The sequence below is a fragment of the Rhinolophus sinicus genome, linkage group LG05 (assembly GCF_036562045.2).
Source record: "Rhinolophus sinicus isolate RSC01 linkage group LG05, ASM3656204v1, whole genome shotgun sequence".
Classification (NCBI taxonomy): Eukaryota; Metazoa; Chordata; class Mammalia; order Chiroptera; family Rhinolophidae; genus Rhinolophus; species Rhinolophus sinicus.
The window spans coordinates 164664158-164690263 of record NC_133755.1 but is presented as its reverse complement, the minus strand read 5'-3'; the positions used below and the strand labels follow the sequence as shown (position 1 = coordinate 164690263).

The 26106-nt window shown below is 40.2% G+C and overlaps 1 protein-coding gene across 8 annotated transcripts in view; it reads right to left on the bottom strand.

Annotated features, from left to right (window-relative positions):
- AIG1 (androgen induced 1) overlaps positions 1-26106 on the bottom strand; it is a 218967-nt gene that overhangs the window by 8463 nt on the left and 184398 nt on the right. The gene's annotated exons all lie outside the window — the stretch shown is intronic.

Genomic DNA, 26106 nt, shown 5'->3' with positions numbered 1-26106 from the left:
TCAGTCATAAAAAGGAATGAAATTTTGATATATGCTGCAACATGGACGGACCTTGAAAACATTATGCTAAGTGAAATAAGCCAGACACAGAAGGACACATATTGTATGCTTCCACTTAAATGAGATACTAGAATAGGTAGATTTATAGAGACAGAAAGTATAATAGAGGTTACCAGGATCTAAGCGGGAGTGGGGAAAGGGGAGTTACTGTGTAAGGGGTTCAGAGTTTATGTTGGGGATAATGACAATGTTTTGGGCATAGATAGTGGGGATGGTTAGTTACATAACATTGTGAAGGTATTTGTTGACACCGAATTATACATTTACAAATAGTTAAAATGATTAATATTACATCATGTGTATTTTACCACAATAAAACATTTTCATGGGGTGGAGATTAGGGAAAAAAAATACCTAAACGGGTTCCTGGTTGGGGGGGTCAATAATAAAAGATAAGTTTAGAAATGCTGTTTGAGCAGGAAGAGGTGGTCATTAGATCCAGCCAGGTCAGCTTGAATAGCTGTCCAAACTAAAATATTTTACCAAAGGAGGAAGCCAAGCTAGTCAACATGTTTTTTTAAATGAAGCATTTGTCAGGATCAGCAGAAATTACATTGTTGGAACTACCCTATAGGATTCTGATGCGTAATACTGGTCGTTCGTAAATTAGAGGCAATTTTATCTTCCTAATCTTGTCTTAACCAGTGTAAGAAGGTGTTGTGTGCCCATCACGTAGCTTATTAATTTTCATTGAGATAATATACAATATCCCCAAAATGTAATACCATAAATCTATAATTGATTTTGCAACGTCAACTTATAATATTATAATGTGACTCACCATAAAACTGTTTTCTCAATTAGGCAAATTAGGAGCAATTCAAATTTTGAATGCTAGTTATATATTTTTTATATCTGTTCCTGCCATTCTATCTGCTTCTGGGAGAATGAAATTTGCATTTGCAGTCTCCAATGCCCGGCCTCTACTCCTCAGATGTTGTCTGCAATGTACTTTTGGTGTGTATGGAACCATTCTATAATACTGAATAGGTATACGCGCCATAACCACATTCTATCTATCTGTCGATGACTCCTAAATTTCTATCTCCATCCTTGACCTCTCCCTGAATTCCACAGTTCTACATGCAATTGCCCACTGCACATTTCTACTTGGAGTATCTCCGACCTAACATTTCCATGATGTCGTCATCATCCTGCATCCTAATTCCTGCATGTCTCTCCCCCCTCCCCCCGACACTCCCTACCCCCATCATCCAATAGCAAACATATGTCTCCCACATCTTGCATTTCTCAAATCAATGACATCACTTCAGCAGTAGCTTGGGGCAGAAAATGTGGAGTTACTTTTGATTTTTCTTTTTCTCACAATCCACATCCAATCAATCCTTAGAACCTAATGACTCTACTTTCCAATACACCCAAAGTATCTACTTCTCACCATTGCCTCCACTACCATCTGGATTCATGCCATCCTACCTCTCACCGGAACAACTGCAATAGCTTCCTGTCTCTTTACTTTCACCTTTGCTACAGTCTGTTCTATTAGCCTATTCCCATTGGAGCAGCCAGGCTGATCTGGATTAAGTGCAAGGCAGGTCATGCCACTATTTTGCTCAAAACTCTTGCTTCTCCTTGCACTTGGAGTAAAAGCCAGAGTACCTAGATGGTTCTTCAAGGCCCTACAGAAGAATGCTGGCCACTCTCCTGACGTTTCTCCTATTGTTCTCCCCTCACTCACTCCACTCCAGCTGCACAGCGTCCTCGGTCTTCCCCGAGTACACTAAGCATTCCTTGGGGGTTCCCATGCCTGGAGGATCACTCCTTACCCCTATCTGCCCCATGTACCCACAGTGGCTTCCTTCAGGTTTTAGGTCTTCCCAGGCCACTGTATTTAAAAATTGCAAACCTAATCCTGAGACCCTCTATTCTCCATCCCTTTATTTTTCTCCCCAGCTACTTAGTACACTATGTTTATTTTTACTTATCTGTTTACTGTCTGTCCCATGAGCACAGGCATTTTTAGCTGTTATGTTCACTGATAGGTCTGTGGCCCTTGGAACAATGCCTGGCACACAGAATGCACTCAATAATTATTAGTTGAATTACTAACTGAATAAAGGAACATCAAAATCCACATCTGTTTATTGAGCCTTTACTCTGTGACAGGCCAATAATTTTAAATCTCAAAAAAACCTTTCAGAAATTTCTATGCCTTTTGATGGCAAATCTTTTCTGTAGAGAACCAGAGAGTAAGTATTCTCAGTTTCGGAGGCCATGCAGTCTTTGTCACAATTCTCAACTCTGCCTTTGTAGCAAAACAGCAGCCACAGACAATATGTAAACAAGTGAGAGTGGTTATGTTACAGTAAAACTTTATTTGTGGACACTGAAATTTGAATTGCACATAATTTTCACATGTGATGAAATATTTATCTTCTTTCATTTTTTTCAATCACTTAAAAGCGCAAAAACCATTCTTTGCTTGTGGGCCACAGAATTAACAAAAAATAAACAGGCAGTGGGCTGCATTTGTTCCATCGGCTGTCGTTTGTTGACCCCTTGTGTAAGTAGTTCTTTGTCTTTCACAAAGCACCACAGCACATTATGGCATCTAGTCTACTCAGCAATCCTAGATATAGCATGTCACTCATTCTGCTCAGGTAAAAATCATAGTTTATAGATTACGTCAGAACTGACCACAGAAATGTGTAAATCTCAGGTCAGGGAAGCAGAGAGCTATTCTGAGTATGGTGTTCTAGTATGATTTATAATCCCCTTTACCTTATTCAACCACCCTACGAGATACGATTACCCCCATTTCACAGATAAAGAAATAGACTGGACTCAAGAACTCGTCTAAAAAAATGGCAAAGTCAGGAAAAGAATGCATATCTGCCATATTTTCTTCTGTAAGGACTTGCTTCTCTAAATGATGCATTTAACATTGCCTCCAAAAAGAAAGTGAGGGTTTTCTTTTTAAAAAAGTTTTCTGGTCTTAGTAGGTCATCCATCCGTTTCAGATATAGAAGTCCTGTTAAGTGGGGTTTCACCTGGATTGGTGAATGATGCATCCACTTGTCCTAACAGGTTGTGCTTTCACCATTTGTTTCCTTGATATAATCAGGGCTTAGTTTTCTGCACAAAAATGACTCATGTATTTGTGCAAAGTTCTCAGTTCGTGGTCGACTTTCAATTTGTCTCATTCCAAAGCCTTTGTGTCTTAATGCCCAAATACCTTCTGCTTAAGGTAATGATACCAATTTTAATTTTAGCCTGAAAAATTGATAACCAATATGTGTGTGTGTATGTACACATGCACGTGTACATGTGTGCATACGTATATATGCATGCTATACTATCATAAGACTTCTGGGATGGTCTATTTTGTTAAAAGTATTTCCAATTTCATTCACTTTAATATGCAAATAAAAATGGCATTTATTAATGCCTCCTATCTGAATACTGTGCTCACACTAGGGATGCAGAGGTAAATACGGCAAAGGCGATTCTTGTCCGCGTGCAGTATAGTCTAATGAGGAAGACAAATATTAAAAGAGAAATGACAAGTGTAGTCAGAATTAAGAAAAGGTTAAGTGTAGCACGTCATGGGTGCACAGGATCATTCCATTTTTTTGTTTTTGAATCTCACACCATTAATCTTTCTTTCTCTTGCGTATTCAACTTTCTTCCAAATCAATTTTTTTCATAGCTGATCAAAATGCTCAAATGCCTTTCATTACAGCACAACAAAAATGTTTCCATCAACTTCACAAATACTGCTCTACATCTCTCTTCCTCTTCAAAGGCAAACTTCTCCAGTGAGTCTATACTCACTGACTCCATATCTAAAATTTGCACTCAATTCTCCACCCACAACAGTCTGGCTTCTGTTCTCGATACGTCACCAAAATACCCTGGATCTTTGACATCAAGTTCTCCTGGTTTTCCTCCCACCTGGTGGGCTGTTCTTGCATCTTTTGGGAAGTTCACAACCCAACCATTACATGTTGAATTTCCTTAAGGTTTGGTTTTTAAACCTTCTTTTCATGCTATGCATTCATAGTTGATGAGTTCATTCATGTCTACTACCCACATACAGATATCTCACAAATCTGTGTCCTAATCCAGATCTCTCTTCTGTTCCAGAACAGTTGCTTGAGCAGAACTCAAAACGTCTCATTTGCACATCATAAAGATACCTCAATCTCGATACATCGACAGCTAGCCATCTACAGACATGCTCTTTCCCCTCCAACCTGGTTCTCTTCTGGTATGCCTTATCTCTGTCAATGGTACCACCTATCATTCAGTTTTGCAACTCAAATGTGGGAGTCATCTTTGCTACTTCCATCTCTTTCATCACACATATTCCATCCATTACCTTGTCTCGTCCAGGTTATCTCACACATCTCTCCAATATGTTGATTTCCCCCCATCTTCCTCACAATCTTAATTTGTGTTCTGTTCATCTGTCTAGAGTACTGTAATTGTTTCTATTTTGTCTCCACATCTACTTTTGCCTCCTTCCAATTGCCAGAGTGATCTTTTCAAACCAGAAATCTGAACACATTATATCATACCCTTAAAACATGTCAATGGCCTTTTTTTTTTAAGACGCAGATTTTTAATAAAGTGTAGTTTTCCCTTCATATAGAGTGGCTTCTACCTGTTTATCTCCATCTCATACTTTGCTTCGGTTACACTGACTTTTATTTGGGTCCTTGATTTTGCCATGCTTCTTCCTGCCATGCAGATTTTTACATGCACCTCTTTCTGCCTATACTGTTAGTTACCCTCCCTTAGACTAATCAAGTTATTTTTCTCCTTTACATCTTAGCTCAACTATTATAACTAAACAGTCATCACTTACGAAAGCCTTCCCTGGTCTAACAGATTAGGTCAGATTTTATAAGCTCTTACAAAACCATCAATCTCTTTTATTTTGTAAGCTCTCCTTTTTATTAGTACTTAAATTTGAATGATATTTTTTTCTGAATAATGTTTCTCCCCCTGTAGAGGATCTAAATTCTGTGAGGTGAGGGACTGTGTCTATTTTTATTTCTCATTGTAACCTCAGCATTCACCACAATTCCTGTCACAAAGTAGCATTTAAACTGTGATAGGAAGGATGAGTAAGAGTTAGTTGAACAAAGATGGGAGGTAAGATCTTCTGAGCCAAATGGAATCACATGTCCAAAGACTTGAAAATGAGGGAGAGCTCCCAGGTGTTCAAGAAGAAAACATTTTTGTTGAGATTAAGGGAGAGAGGACATGAGTCACCATGGGTGACTTTTTAAGCCATGATAAGAATTGTAGACTATCCTAGTGTAGACATCAGACAGGCTTTGAGGGGTATGAAATAAATGTGAAACAGATCACATTGACCCAGAAACCAACTGTATCAGACATGGTGGTGGCCAGGACTGGAACGGTAGTATTGGGAATGAAAATTAGCAGGTAGATTTAAGAGATATTTATACTAGTGTCTGTCAAACTGTAGGTCATAAGCAGTGGTGTGCTGGACATGGTCAGGAGAGCAGATTGTTGGATATGTAGGGTGTTTGCAAGCTGCTTGGGTGGTAGCTTAAATTCCACCAAGGTGGGAGTGTTTACACCAAGGACTGTCAAATGTTACACTTCAGGCGCCCCTTCCCTGGCCTCCAGAAGAGATGGTTGTTACACATTTGTCAGCAGCCACTGGTTACTAACATTTAAAGAAGAACAGAAGAAAACATAATAGAAAGTCTCAGAAGGCCTTGCATATAATGATGATAAAAATTGTGCAGTGAATCGTCTGTTTCACTTGTGTGTGTGTATATGTGCATGCTGGCCGGGTCACGGTACAAAAGAAGTTTCTTGTTTTTTTTTACTCACAGTAAAATAAATTTGAAAGACACTGATTTAGGAAACAGAATTAAGAGAACGTGGTGATTGATTGGATTTAGGCAGTGAGGGAACTGAGATGAGTAAAGGATTAATCATAGATTCCTGGCTTGATTAACTGGGTGGAGAATGCTGCCATTTCCTGAGATAGGGAATGCAGTAAGGGAGCTGGTTTGAGGGGATGATGAGTTCAGTTTGCACATGTTGAGTTTGAAGTTATCTGTAAGATATCCAAGTGGAGATATCTGGAAGGCAGTTACATGGGTTCGGACTGTAGAGAAGGGACTATTGTGGCAATATGAATATTCGGTTCATTGGCAAAAAGATGGTGGTTGAAGCCACTTGAACAGACTGAGATGACCCATGTAGAGTATAAGATATGAAGAAAACGGGTTGATGAGAGAACCCTGAAAAAGATTTAAGGAATAGTCTGAGGAGGACGAGGCTAAACAGGACACCAAAAATGGTGGCCTGGTGACATGGAAGACAGAAAAGTGTGTCTCGAAGCCAAAGAACAAGTGGTTCAAGGGTAGAGTAGACATCTATTAGCATAGTATCATTGAGAATTGAGAATAATTAGAAACCTGACTTTCCATCTACAAAGTGGAAGCAAGACTTTTTCAGATTCCAAGTGGTATAAGTATGATTCAAATCTACCTTGGATGTTGAATGGGTATAAATGATAAGCAGTAAGTAAAGAAAAATTGACTTTGTCAAGCTCAGTGGCTCTTTATGCCATATGGCCCAATTCCATCCTATCACATAAACCCTGAGTTGTAATGGTGCTTGGAGCCCTTGAGGAGCTGTAGTGAAGGAGATACACCGTTTCTCCCTTTCCTGGCTCTGTCACCCTTATTTATCCCAGTTCGACACACATACCTATCTTACTACTGATGACCTTTCAGTTCTTAAGAGTAGTTTATTTTAAATAGGGTTTAAAAATTGATTTCACTATTTACACTTTGATAAAGAGCTAGGCTATTTGGCAGCAAGACTATTAGGTTGTAAGACACATAGGACACAGATCCATTCGCAGTAACAGCCAATAGCTAACAGCACTGAATTCTTACCGACAGGCACTGTGCTAAATGTTTATTATGAGCAGCTCTTTGGGGAAGGTGTTATAGAGGTGCCATTGTACAGATGACACTGAGGCCCCAGAGGTTCAGTAAGTGGAGAAGCAGGGATGCGAACCTCAGCAGTGCAGCTCTTAGCCTGTATGCCAGGCTCCTCTAGCGCTCTGAAGACTAGGATTCGATGGATGGGAATGGAGCTCTGGGTGGCTTTCGCTGTGCTCAGACCCCAAAATGATGACAGGTATAAAATCTGTGTACATTTTTTCTTTTTTTTCCCCACCGACTCTAAAAGTAATTCATGCTCATTATAGAGAATGTGTGAAATATAGAAATGTTGCAAGGTGTAAGATAAGTCAGTTGTGGTGAAGTTTTAACACAGACTGAGTCTCTTATAAAACTCAGGGATCGTATATTTTAGCTTCACTGGAGGGGAGGAAAGCCACTGCAGGGGTAAAACAATAAACACTTCCTTCAGAGAAGGCGGTGACTTACCTCTTAAGAAATGGTCACATCACATATGCGTTTAGCCTACTGGAATGTACTACACTACCTGACGGGCAATGAGCATGTGCCCCAGGGTGGGGTGAGGTCAGGGACCAGCTTCTTACCCAGTAGATCTCTGTGTGTCTCTCACGGTACCTCCAACCGGATGCTTCTGAAGGACTTCTCAAGGGCAGTGTGGACTTTCGGCTCAAATGCTGACTTTAGATCTGGCCCTCTCTTTAGATCTAACCATCTCAGTTTAGGGCCATCCTGAAGGCCCCTTGGACCACGTCCTCCGTATTGATTGCATGGAGACTGGTTCTTGTTACATTTTTGAAAATCTAGCATTCTGTTGGAGTTTTCTGGAGTTCATGTACTCACTCATTTATGCAACAAACATTTCTTGAGCCTCTGCATTGTGTCACGTGGGGCAAGCAGCAGTGGGGATGCAATGGTGTGCTCTTGGGATCATGGTGCAGAGGTGCTGCCAAGGTTCCCTGTAAAAAAACTGCAGGTCCTGGGGAATATGACAAAGGGCATCTGCCTAGATAGGAACAGGGCTCTGGACACAGGGATCAAAACGTTCTCTTTGGTGATGCGTGTGGTAGTGCTAGAAAATTAATGCATCCATTCACAGGCAAATACCAAATGGAGGGGTTCCATCTGAAGCAGCGTTAAAATATCCTCCAGCTCAATTACAGAGATAATTTTAGGCGTTACAGATATAATTATATAATCCTTCACTTACTGGGGGTTTAATGGAGTATTCGTCAAGGTAATCTTTAAGGTATAATCATAATTTAAGATTCATCAAAGTCTCCAATTTTCTCACTGGAGTTAGCCTAAATTTACAGAACCCAGGATGTTATCTCTACCTCGGGGCTGGCTTTGTGGGTGTGCATCCTGTCCTGTCACGTGAGGCCCTCTGCTCAGAGGTGCCCCACACTTGGGTTAGTACTCTGCTGTCACTGTCCTCAAATTCGTAATCATTTTTGAACAAGGGGATCCACATTTTATTTTGCACTGGGCCCATCAAATCATGCAACCGGTCCTGTCTGTGTAGCTGTATCAACTATACTTTGGATCAATACCCAGCTCATCCACATAGCAGTCGGTTACCATGGATATTATCTGACATCTTGGGCCTCAGTTTCCCACTTTGGTAAAGGGGTATAAGCTGCCTACCTTAGAGATGTAGTCATCAGATAATGTAAAGTTCTTAGCACCTTCCGCTTAGGCTAGATAACAAACAAACAAACAATACAAACAAAAAGACGTTTCCACTGCTGTTCCTTCCGCAGAAATATATAATATTTTTCTGTACTTCTCACACACAAAGATGTTTTCAAGGTTACAAGTCCCTCCACCCATCCCTGGGGAAAGAGGCAAATTGTGCGTGCCTCCCAGCCTGAATTCCTGTAATGAGGTAATGAGGGAATGTGTTTTCTTCCTGATTCGCAATCATAAATATCAGACTAATTTATCCACAAAGGCAGGCCAATAATCTACTGCAGAATATTTTCTCCCAACACATGTCCTGGCACATGTCTAAACTGGTTTCAAATGACTGACTTCCTTTGAGTCCCACTTTCTACAGCCTACCTGGTCTTATGGTGAAGTTTCCCTGGAGAGAAGTCAGTTTGAATTTCCCATAACAAAATTCATACCGGCTTTGCTTAACTTTAATCATTTGGACCTTCTCAAAGCATAGAGGTGCCAAACATCAAGTTGACACATTGAACATTGGAGGGAACATGTGTTCTTTCTGGAAGGAAGTGAGGGACTCTTATGGCCTTGGTGATTGTCAGGGTTGGCTGCGGTAGTGAGAAAGCCATGTGTTTAAACTGCTAGCTCTGAAAGGGGAGGAGACACATCTTAAATCCCACAGCAGAGAATCACAATTTGCCATATTTTGCAGAAAAGATCTGTAGTGTCTCTTTAGCACAGTTTGTGCTTCTCCTTCTAGTAGATTCTTATTTTCAGGATTCCAAACAATGTTCTAGTTTACCCCCGCCATGATTAATCTTCCTTGATCGTGTGACCTCATTGGACTACTACTAATTTTTCTCTCTCTTTAATGATCAACGTTCTTCAATAAACAGCAAAATTTCCAGACATTTCTCGAGTTCCTGCTTCGTGGCAGTGCCCCACGTTGAATTATAGTGAGGCCGTCTGTGTATCATTATTTGTCCTCTGTGTGCTGCTTCTACAACTACTAAATCTTTCTTTTATTTTTTTCATTCGACAAACCTGTATCAGTGCTTAGAATGCGTCAGGCATGTGGATGAAGTAGGATATGGAGTAGATGGGCCCTGCCCTTGTAACAGGGTCCCCAGTCTAACAGCGATACAGACATTAGATGACACCCTAGTATTACGCCCTTACTAGTGCAAGGGAGGAGTGGTAGAGTCAATTATTATTTTTTTCAGGTTGAGTTGTAGTGTTCGTTTTTCAACTTCATTTTAATTTTTACCAGGATTAAACCATCAAAGGTTCTAGAAAGGTTATATTAAAAAAATGCAGAAACTCCCTGGCCCATCAAACTGCAACTCTTAGTTTCTTTCCCATGCCTGTCCTGTCCTCTCCAGAGGAAGCCACATTCAACAATTTCAGCTATTTCTTTTAGCTTTTATATCTATATTTCTTAAAAAAAAAAAAGCCATATATTGCTGTTTCTTGATTTATCAATTTTAGATATTACCTTCTTGCTTCCTAATATAAACGATACAATCCCACCTCTCTTTTTTTCCTATCTTTTATCCACCAAATACATTTATATCATATTTTCGGGGGCTTAAATCATTTTCAATATTTATTTATTTCCTTATGCTTTTGGTATTGTATCTAAAAACTCTGCCAAACCCAAATTCCTCTATTTTATTCTGGAAGTTTATAGTATTGAATTTTACATTTAGGTTTAGGATGAATTTTGAGTTAATTTTTGTGAACAATGTACAGTTTGTGTCTAGATTCATTTTTTTTTTTTTTAAATATGGACTTCCAATGGTTGCAGCACCATTTGTTGGAAAGATATCCATTCTTCATTGAATTGCCTTTGCTCCTTTGTTAAATCTCAGTTGACTGTATTTATATGAATCTATTTCTGGGCTCTCGATTCTGTTCCATTGATCTTTGCGTTTATTCTTTTGCCAAGACCACAGTGTCTTGATTACTGGGGCTTTATAGTAAGTCTTGAAGACAGGTAGTGTCAGTTCTCCAATTTTCTCCTTCTTCTTCAATACTGTGTTGGCTGTTCTTGGTCTTTTGCCTTTCAACATGCTCTTTAGAATCAGTTTGTCAATATCCATAAAATAATCTTCTGGGATTTTGATTAGGTTTGTGTTGAATCTACAGATCGAGCTGGTAAGAATTTACATCTTAACAATTTTGAGTCTTCCAATCTGAATACAGACTATAGCTCCCCTCATTTATATGTCATTTACTTCTTGCGCCAGAGTTTTAACTTTTGCATGTAGATCTTGTATATATTTTTAGATTTATATCTGAGAATTTCAGTTTTTGGGTGCTATTCTTAATGGTATAGTTTTCAATTACAGTTACCAATTGTTCATTGCTAGTATATAGCAAATCAATTGATTTTTACATGTTAACCTTGTATCCAGTGGCTAATTAGTTCCAGGAGTTTTTTTCGTTGTTGTTAATTTTTTGGGACTGTGTGTATAGACAATTACGTCATCTGTGAACCAAGACGGTTTTCTTATTTCTTCTTAATCTATACATACCCTTTACTTTCTTTTCTTGTCTGATTGCACTAGCTAAGACTTCTTGTATGATGCTGAATAGGAATTTTAGTGAGAGGTGACATCCTTCCCTTGTTCCCAATCTTAAGGAAAAATATCCAATTTCCCACCATTTTGTTTGGTCTGAAATGTTTGCAATAAATCTAGCTATCCCAACTTTATTTTGATTAGTATTAGCATGTTATATCTTTTTCCATCCCGTCACTCTTAGTCTACCTGTCTTCAAGTTTAAAGTGGGTTTCTTGTAGGCAACTCACGTTTGGGTATTGTTTCTTTTTTTAATCCACTGTGACAATCTCTACCTTTTAATTGCTGTATTTAGACCATTCCCATTTAAAATGATTATTGATATAGTTGGATTAGTAACTACCCTGTTTGTATTTTCTATTCATTGTACTTGTTTTTTCTTTCCCCTCTTTTATTTTTTCTCTGGTTTAAATTATTTTACATGCTCCTATTTTCTCTTTTCTCTTAAAATATCAATTATTCTTCTTTTTGCAAATTTTTTCTAGTGTTTCCCTAGAGTCGTAATAAAATCCACTTTCAAATATCAATTCATAGGTAGTTCAGATACCTAATATCAATATATTCCCAATTTCCCCTTCCATCCCTTATAACTTCGTTTTCATTCATTTCACTTATCCACATACTATAATCACCCAGTACATTGTTATTATTGTAACTTTGAACACTTCTCTAATAAATCAATTAAGAATAAGAAAAATAAAGCTTTTATGTCACATTTACTTATTCCTTTTTCTATGTTCTTCCTTTCTTATGTATATCAAAGTTCCTCACCTTTATGATTTTCCTTCTTCCTGGACATCTTTTAACATTTCTTCTAGGGCAAGTCTGGAGACAATAAATTCCCTCAGTTTTTGTTTGTCTAAGGAAATATTTCTCCTTCATTTTTGAAGGATAATTTTGCTGGATACAGGGAATTCCAGGGCGATGATTGTTTTCTTTCAACACTTTAAATATAATATTTATTCTTCTCTTGCTTGCAGTGGTTTCTGATGAAAAGTATGCTATAAATTCTATCCTCATTCTTCTATAAATAAATGGTATTCCCTCACTTCCATCCCCTGCTGTACCTTCTTTCAAGATTTTTGTCTTTGGTCTCCTGCAGCTTGAATAAGACATTTATAGATGTTTTGGTACTTATCCTGCTTGGAATTCTCTGAGCTTCCTGGATCTGTGGTTTGGTTTCTCCAATCTTGGAAAATTCTTGGCCATTATTACTTCAAGTATTTCTTCTGCTCTGTTGTCTCTTCTCCTTTTGGTATTCCAATTTTGTGTAATTACTTGCTCCACAGTTATTGAATATTCTGTCCCATTTTTTTCATTCTTTTTTCCCCCTTGCATTTCAGTTTGAGAAGTTTCTATTGAATATTGTCAAGCTCACTGATTCTGTCTTTGGCTGTGTCCAGTCTATTGATGAGTTCATCAAAGGCGTTCTTCATTTCTGTTAGTATTTTTTATTCGCAGCCTTCCTTTTTGATTCCTTCTTAGTTTCCAACTCTCTGATTATAATACCCCTGTTTTTGCATGTTGTCGCTTTTATCATGAGAGCCCTTAACGTTTTATCCATAATTATTTTAAATTCTTGTTGGATAATTCCCAAATCTGGGCCGTATCTTATTCTGATGCTTGCCTTGTCTCTTCAGACTCCATGTTTTCTTTACTATTATTACGCTTTCTAATTTTTCTTGAAAGTCAGACATGATGTCTCTGATACTAGAAATCGAGGAAAACAGAACTTTAGTGTATCGTTCTGACAAGGACTCAGGCTGTGTTTAATGTTTTTTATAGCCATAACTTCCAGAGGCTTCAGTTTTCTTTAATGTCCTTTTTCTCTCTCCTTTGTCTTTGAGCTTCCCTAAGAATTCCTTCTTAAATAAAGTCTTGCAGTTCTCTCAGTTGTAATCCACTATTATACTAGAGCCCTGTTAGTGTGGTGGTAGGTGTGGGACGGGGATGCGTTCTATAACCATAGGGTGAAATCTTAGTCGTTTAGTAGGCCTGTGTCCCTGGACTGTGAGAAAGAAAGGCTAGAGGGGGCTAGAGATGGGTAATTGCTCTTCCCACAGGTCTGTAAGATTCTGATGAAGTCTTGTCCCCTTCCAAGAAGGACTTTGTTGTTGAGAATGTGCTGGGTGTATTTTAAAGTGGTTACTTTTTCTCTCCCCTTGCCAGAAACACAAGGTTTTTTTCTTGGCTTTTCACCATTGGTCTCATGTATCTTTGAGTCTTTTATCAGCTGGCACAGATAATACAGAGTGAGCACTGTATATATTTGTAGTACAAATACATCAGAATGAAGGTAAGACCATAAAGAAGATGGTTTAGAATAAAAAATAGAGAATATTTTCACCTCAATGCTCGTGATTGCATTCAAAATGCAGGGCAATTTTAAATTTATATCCATTTAATGGAGGCCAAAATGTTGATTTTTGTTTTGGCTCATTTAGAAAATGGGAAAACTGGTGTTTTGCACACTCCAGAAACAATTGAAGGCCTTCCTTCTTCCAAAAGCATAGTCTGGTTCACCGTTAGGTTTCTGGAAGCAATACAGGAATCTCTCAGGCCAGCTCTTTCTCTGGCCTGGCTTTGGAGGCTCTGCCTTCACGCCTCCCCACTCAAAATTCTTACTACATCTCCTTTTCTTGATCGGTAAGTTTCCATCAGTTTCTAGTCCTGCTGACCTTGAATCTCTCCTGTACTCTGATCTCATTCTTGTCTGTCCACTGGGGAAGCCCATCTTCCCCTTATCATCCATCCCACAGGAAAGGTCAATGGTTGCTTCCCAATAACTTCAAACTGGAAACCTTCAACCCTTGATTCAATTTAAATTTCTTCCATTTCATTACTGGGTCCTTTCCATTTCTGCCTCATTGGCCAAATTCATATCTAATTTCCTATTAATTCCTGTTCTCCATCTCATTGAGTTTTTCTTTTTAAAGTATTTAAAAACATGTGTCATACATGGCAGAAATTTTACATACCTACATGTATATTATACATATTTAGGCTATTTAAAATGAAGTCTAACACTACAAGGAAAAGCCATACAATGCCCTGTGAAAATGTTATAAATTAAAGTAGCTAAAACTGAAGCATTAAAATCCTATCAGTTCTTAAATGTTTTCACATCTCTTAGCTTACAGGAAAGAGAAAAATAAATTAAGAGTTACAGTTTTTATTATCTCCTAAGTGGCAGAAACACTGCTTTGGCAGGACTAAATGAAAGATCAGTCTTAGTCAATTCTCTTTATTTGAATGAGCACCAGTTGACTTCTCTGGTGATTTCTGTTAGAACAAGACAGATTACATAATAAAGCTCCCCTTTGCTGCTAAAAGGGCTCCAATAATCGACTCAAAATCAAGGGGAAGTGACACTTACCAGAATACATTTACTTTAGACAACACAGACAATGAGCAAATCCAGGTGTTGAGTCACTAGGAAAAATGAACATGTACACGAACACAACAAAAATCCAAAACTATTTTCCTTCCTCAGTGTTATCCTTATATCTTGAAAAGTTGATTGTTTTTCCTTCCATGGTTTTACACTGAACTCTTACTAGTGTATGATCACAAATAAGTCTTTTATAAGATTCAGCACTGATGAAATAATTCTTTCATCATGTAGTTCCATTTGTCCATAGAGCAATAATATGAGACCACTGAAGGTCATTAATAGGACATAATGTAATAAGATCAAAGGGACACTAGTCAGGCTAGCTGGAAAGCTGCTTGAAAGAAAATCCGAGTAGAAAGCATGCCCTCCCTTAGTGTTGCACCCAAAGACCAGCTTCCTGACTATTCTGGCTTACCAATATTCAATTTGTTTTCATTAAGCAGTGACACAGTGGGTAAGTATTTGGATACTATGTTACAAATGGAAATAACAAAAGAACTGCTACCATGGAAACCTACCTGATGGCCTTTGTGGTGAGCTCCTTGCTAGTTGAATGCGAGCAAACCCCACACAACAGAGGGCCTATCAACGTTAGGCATAAAGCTTCTATGCAAGAGCACTGATTATTAACTTTAATAAATGCCTTGAACATTGCAAACCAAGGCAGCATTATTCTTGTCCAACCTCATTATTAGATAAGCACAGGGGACCTTGCGTTAAGTTATATTTTGGATTGCAAAGCAAGAGTCAGCTTAAGGCCATTTCCCATTATTTGTCTCTTGTAAAAACAAGCTACATAGTTTCAAGATGCATATGCTTAGAAATAAATTATTAAAAGCAAACTAAAAAGCTGGATCATTGCCGGCTACATTTCAATAGATCAAACTTACTTAATTTGTGTCAGATATTTCTTCCTCTGTACAGTGTCTTCCTCAAAGGAAATTCATTCAAAGACCTAGAGCATACGATGTTTTAAATGTAGCTGTATTTTATATAGCTAGGTATTTTAAAGAAGAATATATTTTGTCAAGTTCAGGCGATATCCCTATTAACTCAACATGCTATTAAAATCCTGATTTACCATAATTTAGTGATTTTTTTTTTAGAAGTGTACACAGTCAAAATTTTAATATAGGTAACAACAACAAAAATACTGAGCTAACAAAATTGACTGTAATGGGGGGAACACATTACTAGCGGTTCTCTTTCTTTGGAAAACATTTTCACTTTCTCCAATGTCAATTAACAGACTATGTCTAACGCTAGATTATTTTTGAAATCTTGACTAATATCCTATTCTGTTCCCGTGTCCACTTGAGTGAATAGCTTCTTATCACTTTCCGGTTTTGCTCTAGAAGCCTTCATTCAGGAATGAAACACCAAATGTATTTTCAACTTTGATGGAAAACTTGTTCAGAAATACAAATAAATGTGTTTTGACAAACATTAATCACTCCAGTTCTCACTTATTTTGAAAGTTGTGAAAATTCATCTCTGAGGAATCGCAAGTGCCATTGTGATGGAATGGAATCAGCATTACTATTCTGCCCTACTCCTTAGCATCTTTGGCCCGCACAGATTCATGGTTTTGAATGCACACATCATTCATTCTTTCCTCCCACCCTCTCTCCTGTCGAAATTTGCTGAGCCCCTGTTATAGTTTCAGGCATTGGGGATAATATGGAGAATGTCGTATTGGTTTGTGTCCACAAGGTTACAGCCCAGTGGTGGTGGTGGGGGTGGTGGTGCCAGCGTGAGGTTTCAAAGCAGTGGTGTAAACGCTATGATGAGGTGACTGGGGGATGCCATGGGAGTACTTGAAAGGGGCACCGAACACGAAACCAGAATGTTAGAGATGGTTTCCTGGAGGAAGTAACAGAAATTCAATGACAGACTGCAAGTGGAATGAGGCCTGGAAGAGAATGGTCCCTACACAGAGAACTTTACAAAGGCAGAGGTGACAGAGATGAAGGTAGGTTCATGGAACTACAAGAAGGTGACTAGAACAAGTGTATGCAGTTCTGGGGAAGAGGCAGAGCTCATTTCAAGGGTTTTGTATACCATAAAATTACATGACCATGCAGCATTATTTTGTGGTTTCAAATTCGACCAGGCCGTCTCTGTGGCCTAAATTCCTTCTATTTCCCTGTTAACTCTTTCTCCCTGTAACTATGTGGATTCTTCATAACTTCACATATCCATCTGTAGCCAAACCAGTGGAAACCCAAAAATGTCCATCAATTGATGAATAGAAACAAAATGTGGTAAAGTCACACGATGAAATAGTATTTGGCTATAAAAAAGAATGAAGTACTAATACATGCTACAACATGGATAAACTTTCAGAACATTTTAAGTGAAAGAAGTCAAATACAAAAGGCCACATAGTATAGGATTCCATTTATATGAAATGCTCGAAAAAGGAAATCCAAGTAGACAGAAAGTAGATTAGTCATTTCCAGGGGCTAGGGAGAGGGGGAAATGGGGAGTCACTGCACAAAGCATGTGGAGATTCTTCTTGGGGCAATAACCATGTTCCTGAACTAGTAGTGATGGATGCAAAACTTTGTGAATATTCTAAAAACAAGTTATGTCTCTATTAAAAAACAGTAAGGTAGATGTGTAGGTGGAACGAGTTTGGCAATATATTTTGATAATTATTCAAGCTAGGTGATGGGTAATTGGGGTTTATTATACAATTCCTCCTTTAAAAAAGAAAACAAACAAAAAGTCCCTTTCATGTCACCCACCTTCCTACTTGCATTGGGACCATTTCACATCATGAAGAGAATAGAAGTCAAGAGCTAATCATTCATTCAGCTTGTGGTCACCAACCTCAACATTCGCTTACTGCCTTTCCTCATTCATTCATTTCTGTGTTTAATAAATTCTTTGAGCCACACATTCTGCTAGGATGTGGGGATTGCTCCCACTCTCAAGACTTTACCATCTGTAATGAAAGCCAGACAGTTAAGCATTATCTGATTCCAAATGAGCAACTGGGAAGAGACAGCACAGACTTAAACTAGATTGGGGAACCTGGGAGGTTTCCTGGAAAGAAGGGATGTTTAAGGTAAAAATCCAAGTGTGGTAGGAGTTTGGTAGGTTCAGGGGTTGGGTTGGGAATAGAGCGTCAGCTGAGGGAAAAACATGTGTAAATGTTTTGAAGCAAGAAGGAGCGTGGCTTGTCTGATGGATGGAGAAGCTGAGTGTGGCTGAAGGGTAGAGGGTGAGTGGGCAAGGACAGGGATGAGGTGGCACAGGTAGGCAGGGATGAGGTCATGTAGGGCCTTTGAGGAGACTTAAGGGTTCCAGCAATGAAAAGCTCTCTAGACGCTGTCATTGCTTCACTCCCAGTTCTCCATCCATGTGTACGCTGCAAATGAAAGTATCACGAAGAATCAGGAAAGCACTGTTTCCTCAACAGGCACGAACAAAGGCTTCTCTGTTGGGACTACATCAAACTGTGCCTGGTTGCCCTGAGTTTTTCATTGGCCAAGACAACCGGATGTCAGAGTAGGTATAGGGCAGAAGGAGAACCATACGAATGATGAAGCCAGAACAAGACAGGTCTATCCACCATGCTATTGAACGTGGCTCTATTCCTCCTGGGTGAGCTGGGGAATCAGACATCACACCTTCTGCAATGGTAACACTACTCCTGAGAAACATCATATTCTCTTTAGTGAAGCTCCTCAAGGCCACGTGTCACAGGTCCTGTTTGACACCTTCAGTAGCCCAGTTACACATGCTTCTCTCTATTCTGGCTGTGCTGTCCCTGGATGCCTCTGGTCATATACCGCTGGGTGTAGAGACTTGGGTGTCACCCACACAATGCCTGTCTACGAGGGTTACATCGGTTCCATGTGATACTATTTCTGGACTTAGCTAGCTGAGACTTGGAAAATATTACTAAACTAAAGACTGTGAGAAAAAAAGATGTTACTGCTTCACTCTCACAGCAGAGAAGGAAATTGTACATGATGTCAAGGAGAAGTGGTGCTGCCCCATCACAGATGTCAAACAGGAGCGATCGCTGCTAACTGTGCTCCCCAGAGAAGAGAAGTGAGGTCCTCATGTCGGTGAGGCTCGCTGGCAACAAGAGGGTCTTAGATCCTGAAGCTCTCTCCAGCCATCCCTCTTAGGCATGGAATCGTGACATGCACGAGAACGCTTCCCATTCAACCATACGTTGTGACGCTTATATTGGAAAGGACCTATATGCCAACACAACATGCACCGTCTGCTCTGGCAGTATTACCAGGTATCCTGGTGTTACTGACTTTGGAACAAGCAGATGTCATCGCCCTGGAACCAACCACACTGAAAATTAAGATGCTCACTCCTTTGAGTGCAAATACAGTGTCTGGCTACCCTCTCTCCCTTCCAGCAGATGTGGTAGCAAGTGGGACTCCGATGAGTTGGAGTCCATGGGCCGTTGCAAACACTTTTACATGGACTGCTGGCGGATACACTCAACTTTCCATACAAGTCAAGTGCAAGTATGCCCTGGCAGAGGTCTACATCTTACGTTAGACTCATCCACCTGGAAGATGCCTTTTTAAAAAGACACCTGTCCTTTTCTGATAGGCAGGCAAATAACACTATTTCACATTGTCATCAAGTTACCCTCTTTTAAAATACATTTTCTAAAATTCTGTACATACTTTTGATTTAAAGTTTAGTACATTTACTTGGGCATTTTGTGTGACGAAGGGAGAGTAAGAGTATTGTGTTTATGGATGGGACTTGGTCTAATGTGATGCTCTTTGGCTGACTGACAATTTCTTACGAGCTGTTCACTCCTCTGGGGACTGATCAGATCTGCACAGAGAACTAATGACAATTCCTGGGTTCCTCTCGAGACTGACATGAATTTCTGAATGAAGTGTCACTTCTTTCCTGCAGTCTTCCCACGGAGCTAGAAAACACAGCTAATCCAAGTCTTTGGACTCCATTTTCTTTCTTATTCAATGTTTTTCCAGCAGGATATCACGGGGCTAAATTATTCACCATCGTCACAAAATGATTTGTATTTGTACCTGCAAATTTATGCATTGTCTTAATTTACATAAGATTTTTGTACGTGGTTCTCAGCTTTTAAGGATGACTTACACAGCCTTGTTTTTCTACTGTCATGTGAGAATATCACAGCCCAAGGATATGTCATGGTATAAGGAAAAATAAAAGTACAACCAAGAAAAAAAGAAAACATGAAAAAGAAAATAACCAAAAAATCCCTAAAAAACCCAAACTGGGAAAAATGTACTATTGAAGAGTTTTAAGCAGGAGGATTGACATGACCAGATTTGCATTTTGAAACAAACTCTCTGGCCAAGAAAAGGAAAGTGGGTGTGAGGCAGGGTAAGAAAGTTGACTAAGGGTTTGTGTGTTAGGGAATCAGTAGATGAAAGGGCCTGTCACAGAGGCTGAGAAGGAGAAGCTGGAGAGAGCCTGGCATCACAGGAAATGGGCAAATTGACCAAACAAACAAACAAACAAAAAACCACTTCAGATAGGATGCTGTAGCGAGGTAAGATAAAAGCAGCGCTGGCCGGGAGCGTAGAGGTCAAATGTAGATTGTAGTGACCAGAAGAAGGCAAAATGTTCATGGCTTCAAGTACACTGATCTTTGACTGCCTTCTATTTTCTCTCTCTTGCCTCTAGCCTGTGTATTTTTTCTGCCTGGGACATTCTTATCCAGCCTTCATGTGGCTAATCTCACTCATCCTTAGGGGCCAGCTTCTATGTCACTTCTGGAAGCCTCTCATGACCCTCTAATTCTGGATTAGGAAATGTTCCTCTGGGCTCTCCGAATCCCCTGCATTTCTACTAAGTAACCCTTATGAACTGTATGGTAATTGCTTTTTTATTTTTCTGATCCTTCACTAACTAGACTGCCACCTCCTTGACACCAGAGCTGAAGCTTTATACACTGTGTATTCCCTGCACCTAGCGTGATACCTTGGTCCCTGAGACATGGTAGGGACTCCACAAATACTTGTTTCAGAGAGTTAACGAACTTAGTCCTGAGCCAACAGAGACCCAGGTCTTTCAGATTATGGGAGAATTAAAATGTTATGATAACAATAATCAAGCCAGTTCCTTCTCTCAGTATAAAAATTATTAGGCAAACGGATCTACTGAAATATATATAAAGTCAAAGTTTTGCATGTGTATTTTAGACCACATTTCTCTTCCCAGTTTCATTTTCTCTCAAACGAAAGTCCTTTTTGCCTGTAAATTTATTTTGACTCTTAGGGAATAAGCTCTAATCTGATGCAGGTATCTCCTCATCTGAATTGTTTATTTTCAGTTCTATTTTGTGCCTCTTGGGAGCCCAGCACTGCTGGGTGCTGGGGAAGACAAATGTCTGAGGCCTCTTTTCCTCCCAGGTATTGCAGGCTGTGGAAACTATCTGATGAAAGTGAGACTGGGCAGAACTCAGTCACCTTAAAGATATTCACATAATCCCTCCCACGTAGCCACCAAAGAGTATGTTCCAAGCCTCCAACATGCTCTCGGACTCTCAAAGACAACCAGAAGGCTATCATTTGGCTGATAAATGGATTTTCCTCCACTTGAAATGTTTTTATTGCCTGAACTGCGTCATTTTCCATATAGGATGTCACTTTGGCAAGGAATGCATCTGTGAGGTTCCTCCTACAGGTGTCAGCTTCAGTGGGCAATAAATGAATCAGGCAGGTGGGAGAAGAGACAGTAAAGTTGAAATTCAATATTAGAGAAATGGATAGTAGAAGTATTGTAAACACTTTACATGGTTACTATTGAGCTAAGGGTAAAGTATAAATTCTTTTTCTAAAAGAATTCTAAAAGAATATACACAAATAATTCTTTTTCCCCTACTTTATCTGCTTGCTTTTAAAACTCACATACTGTCACAATTTTTTATTGAGCATTTTATCTTAAGAATATTTTCTCTGACATTTTAATTGATGTGATATCTGAAGAAAATGTGTTTGTATTAACCTTTAGACCAAGAAGCATTCATTATTTTCTTTCATTTCCACTGCTCTCCTTTTTCTCTTGCTCTGGATCATGAGAAGGGAGCATGGGTGGCAGACTTCAGGAGTGTACCACAGACAGGCTAAACCAAGTCTTGGAAATCAGAGAAGGCCTCCCTGAGAAAGCTTTAAGCTGAGACCTGAAGGATGAGTAGGATTTGGAATAATTGTGGGAGACATCACGGGGAAAGAGGTGGGGTGGAGAGGCGGTATGGAAAGGTGAAAGCTTTGATGTTGGAAGGAACATATTACTCTTGACAATCAGAGAGACGGTCACCGTGGCTGGAGCTAGTGAACAAAGTGGAAAGGGAGGACGCTAGAGAGGTCGGCGTGGCCAGGGAATGCGGGCCCCCATAAGCATGTAAAGGAAGATTGGACTTTATTCCTAGAATCCATGGGAAATCATCCATATTCTCTGAGCAAGGGAGTGGCATGATCATATGTGTTTTTGGAAGATTACCTGAGAATCTTGTGGGCAGACAGGGGTTCTAGCTGTGGGGGAATGCCAGTTCTATGCAGTGGTTCAGGACAGAGAACTGAATTTGATGCTGGGACCATGGCATTGGCAGTGAAGAGGGAGCAATGTGTAAGAATTCTAAAGTACTTTGGAGGCATAGGAGCTAGAAGTTGATGATCGACTGTCCGTAGTGGGCCCAAGAGAGATGGGGTGAGGAGGTCTCATAGATTTCTGGCATGAACAACTAGGTGGGTGGCAATGCCAAGGGATACAGGTTTGAAGGTCAGCTTGGGAAAGCAGGTACTGCATGATTTTGCTTTGCAATTGCTCAGTGTGAGAGGCGTGTGAGCAGGTATCAGGAGAGAGCTCTGAGCTGGAGACTTGGGATGGAGGCCATTGTAAACACGGAAGGAATGGGTTTACCTAGGGAGAGTAGGTGGTAAAACAACAGAGCCTCCGTTAAGAGGTTAGATCTCAAATATTCTTACCACAAGAATATTTAAAAATTAATACATAAACAAATGAAGAAGACCTAGGCCTGAGCTCCAAAAAACTTCAACACTGAGGTTTGGGTAGAGTGGGAAGAGCCAAGAAATGATGCTGAGAGGGATCGTTTTGAGAACTGGGAGGAAAACAGGGAGCTATTGTTACAACACCTAAGTCTGGGAAGAGAGAGAGTCCGGAGTGGCGGCATGGTTTAGTACCAAAACTGCTAAAATGTCAGTTGAGAAGAGGTCTATGAAGCATTCAATGAATTCAGCAAAACAGAAGTCTCTCGTGACATTAGCGAAGGTTTTGTTAAAATAATGAAGATTAAGCCACAGTGGAGTGGGTTAATAACAACAGTACACACTCTGTGCTAGGTATTGTTCTATGTGCTTTACATACACCAATTACTTAGCTATTACATTAACGTTACGAGGTAGGTACTCTAATTATACCCTTCTACAGATGAGGAAATGAAGGCACAGAGAGGTTGAGTGACTTGTGCAAAGTCATACAGCAGAAGCCGAATCCAGGCTCAGGCTCTGGCTCATGCATCTATTCTCTTCACAGCCACACTGCCTTGTCTCTTACGTATGTAAATCGGAGTAGAGACAGTATAGACAACTCTTTGGAGAAACTCAGCTGTAAGTAGGGAGATAGTGCAGTAGCAACATGTAAAAGGGGGGAGGTCCCAGAAGAGTAATTTTGTTTGTTTGTTTTTAAGGTGGAGACTAGGACTAGAGTGTATTCAAATATTGATTGGAAGGATCTGGTAATAAGACTGAAGTTACAGGCGAATGAAGTGATGGCTGATGGATGAACAGTGGGGAGTGGGTGGAGCCAGAGCACAGAGGGCAGCATTACCTGTTGGAAGGTGTAAAAATCCTTCACCTACTGTCACAGAGGCCAGGAGAGGGGGCGCACAGAAAGGACGTTTGCAGGAAGGAATCGAAAGAGTTCCTGTTTAAAATCTTTCATATTCTCTGTGAAATAAAAGGTCAGGTCGTCTGCTGAGAAAGGCCTGGGAGAGTGAGATAGAGGTGGAAGGGAGCAGTCAGAGTTGGCAGGAGAAATACAAAGTAAAATTGCCAGGCAACATCAAGGACACAAGTGGCATCAAATTGGTGATGCCAGAAGGCTAGATGGAAAAGACGTGGTCGTGTTGGTATGGATGTAGGGTAGGGATGTGGAGTAGGGTAGGAAGGGTCATATCCACATATAAAATGATTTTTTTTGGGGGGAGTATGCTTATTAACATTAAGATTCTAGTTCTTTATGTACTCCCAGAATGTCTGAGAACCAGCTATTGGGGACAAGACGAAACTCAGGATAATACATACAGGGAACTGACATAAATTATGCACATAAGCCTTTTCCGTCTGGATACAGATCTAAGAAACTAATTTAATCAACACTCAAGTGGACACTCTGAGGTGCTCTGTGCAGACCGCACTCTCAGCCTTCAAGCCCTCCACTGTCTAGAGTGACATCACCACCTCAAAAGATGAGTAAACAGTAACCTACTCCCAACAAAGTATTTGTGAAAAACAAGCTGATTAAAATAGTGGGAAAGCAATGACATTCTCAATTCTCAGGGGAAAAGCAGAGCTCGGGAAATAGTTTAAAACATAAACCATAAGAAAATTTCAGAAAACTCTTCAGCATTCTTAATAGGTTGTAAGGAGACACTAACTCCCCGGAGCAGGACCAAAATCCCCAAGAAGAGAAGAAGATAAAATGAAAATAAGGGTGGTGGGGCAGGGACAGAGGAAGAAATGGGCCTTTCTCAGAGACTCTTCAGACATTCAGCATTTTGGTCACCCAGGAGGAAGGAAACATGCTGTCATTTCCTGAGCGTCTCATGCGCTCATCTTCACAGCAATTCTATGAGGCAGGCATCAGCTCCCATTTTAAAGGTGGTAAAAATGAGGCGAAGAGAGGATAAGTAATCTGCTCCAAATCCCTAGGAAAAGGGGAACTGAACAAGGACTGCCTGACTTCTGAACCCCTACCTCCCAGAGTAGGCGTAGCAGGTTCATGAGGGAAGAAACAGGCAGAAAGGGGCTGAGTTTAGGCTACTTTAGGGCTGAGTATTCTTAACACATAAACAGAATAACAATGGCTACTACGCTGAGTGGCAATTATGTGGCAGGCATTTTATACTCATTTTCTGGTTCTAAAGTATCATCGCCCTCATTTTTCTCAGATGGGGAAACTGAGGCCCGTAGAGAGAATAAGTGACTTGCCCAAGTGTATATATACTTTCTATTGCTGCGATAACACATTACCACAAACTCTGTAGCTTAAAACACCACCAATTTATCTTACAATTCTACGGATGAGAAATCTAACACAGGTCTTGGGGGCTAAAATCCAGGTGTCGGCAGGGCTATGGTCCTTTCTGGAGGTTCTAGAGGAGAATCCATTTCCTTGACTTCTCCAGCTGCTCCAGGCAGCCCCCATTCCTTGGCTCATGGCCTTTCCTCCATCTTCAAACTCAGCAATGGTTGTTTGAGTACTTGTCACATCACATCACACTCTGACTGCCCTCCCGCAGTCATGTCTCTCTCTAACCACAGCCGGGAAAGGGTCTCCCTTTGGAGAACCAGGTGACTAGACTGGGCCTACCTGGATAACGCAGGCTAACCTCCTCATCTCAGGGTCTTTCATGTACTCCCATCTGTGAAGTCCCTTTTTTAATCTGAGGTGACATATTCACACATTCTGGGGATTAGGACATGGACATCTTTGGGGACCATTATTCTGCCTATCAAGTTAAAGAAATATTAAAGGGGATGAGTCCAGAATTTAATTTAGATTAGGTCTAAATTAAACAGGAAATCCTGTTGACACTCTCTTCAAAATATATCCAGAATCCTACTGCTTCTCACACTGCCATTTCTACCACCTTGGTCTGAGCCATGTTATCTGCCCCCAGGATCATGTCTACAGCTTCTTTCCTGTTCTCCTGCTCCATCCTTGCCCTCCATCCATTCTCAACACAGTAGCCAAGTTTCAGATCCTCTAAAAACACCTTGGATCATGCCAACTCTCGTTCAGAACCTTCCAGTTTCGTTCTGAATTAAGGACACAGTCCTTACAATGGCCTCTGAGGCCCTACATGATCTCCCTTCCACCTCAGGCATCTCTGTTCACTCTCCCCCACACTCTGCTCCAACACCCTGGTCTGCTTTCCTTAAACACACCAGGATTATTGCTGGTGCCTCGAGAGGGAGCGGGCTGTGCATTTTCATTCTGCTCCTTTCTCCAGGACTTTGAAGTAGAAGGGGAGGGCATAGCCTGGTCTGGGGACCTGGGAGGGGAAGTGGGAGAAGAATGAACATTTCCTGGCTTCATTGCCTGTGGCTGTGCAAGTGGTTGTACCCATCTGTCTGGTTAATACCAACTTTCCACTGATAAATGCTGTGAGGCTGACATTCAGATGCTCATGTTTGCATGGGATCCCTATGTGTGAGGTTTGTAGGGGTCTCTG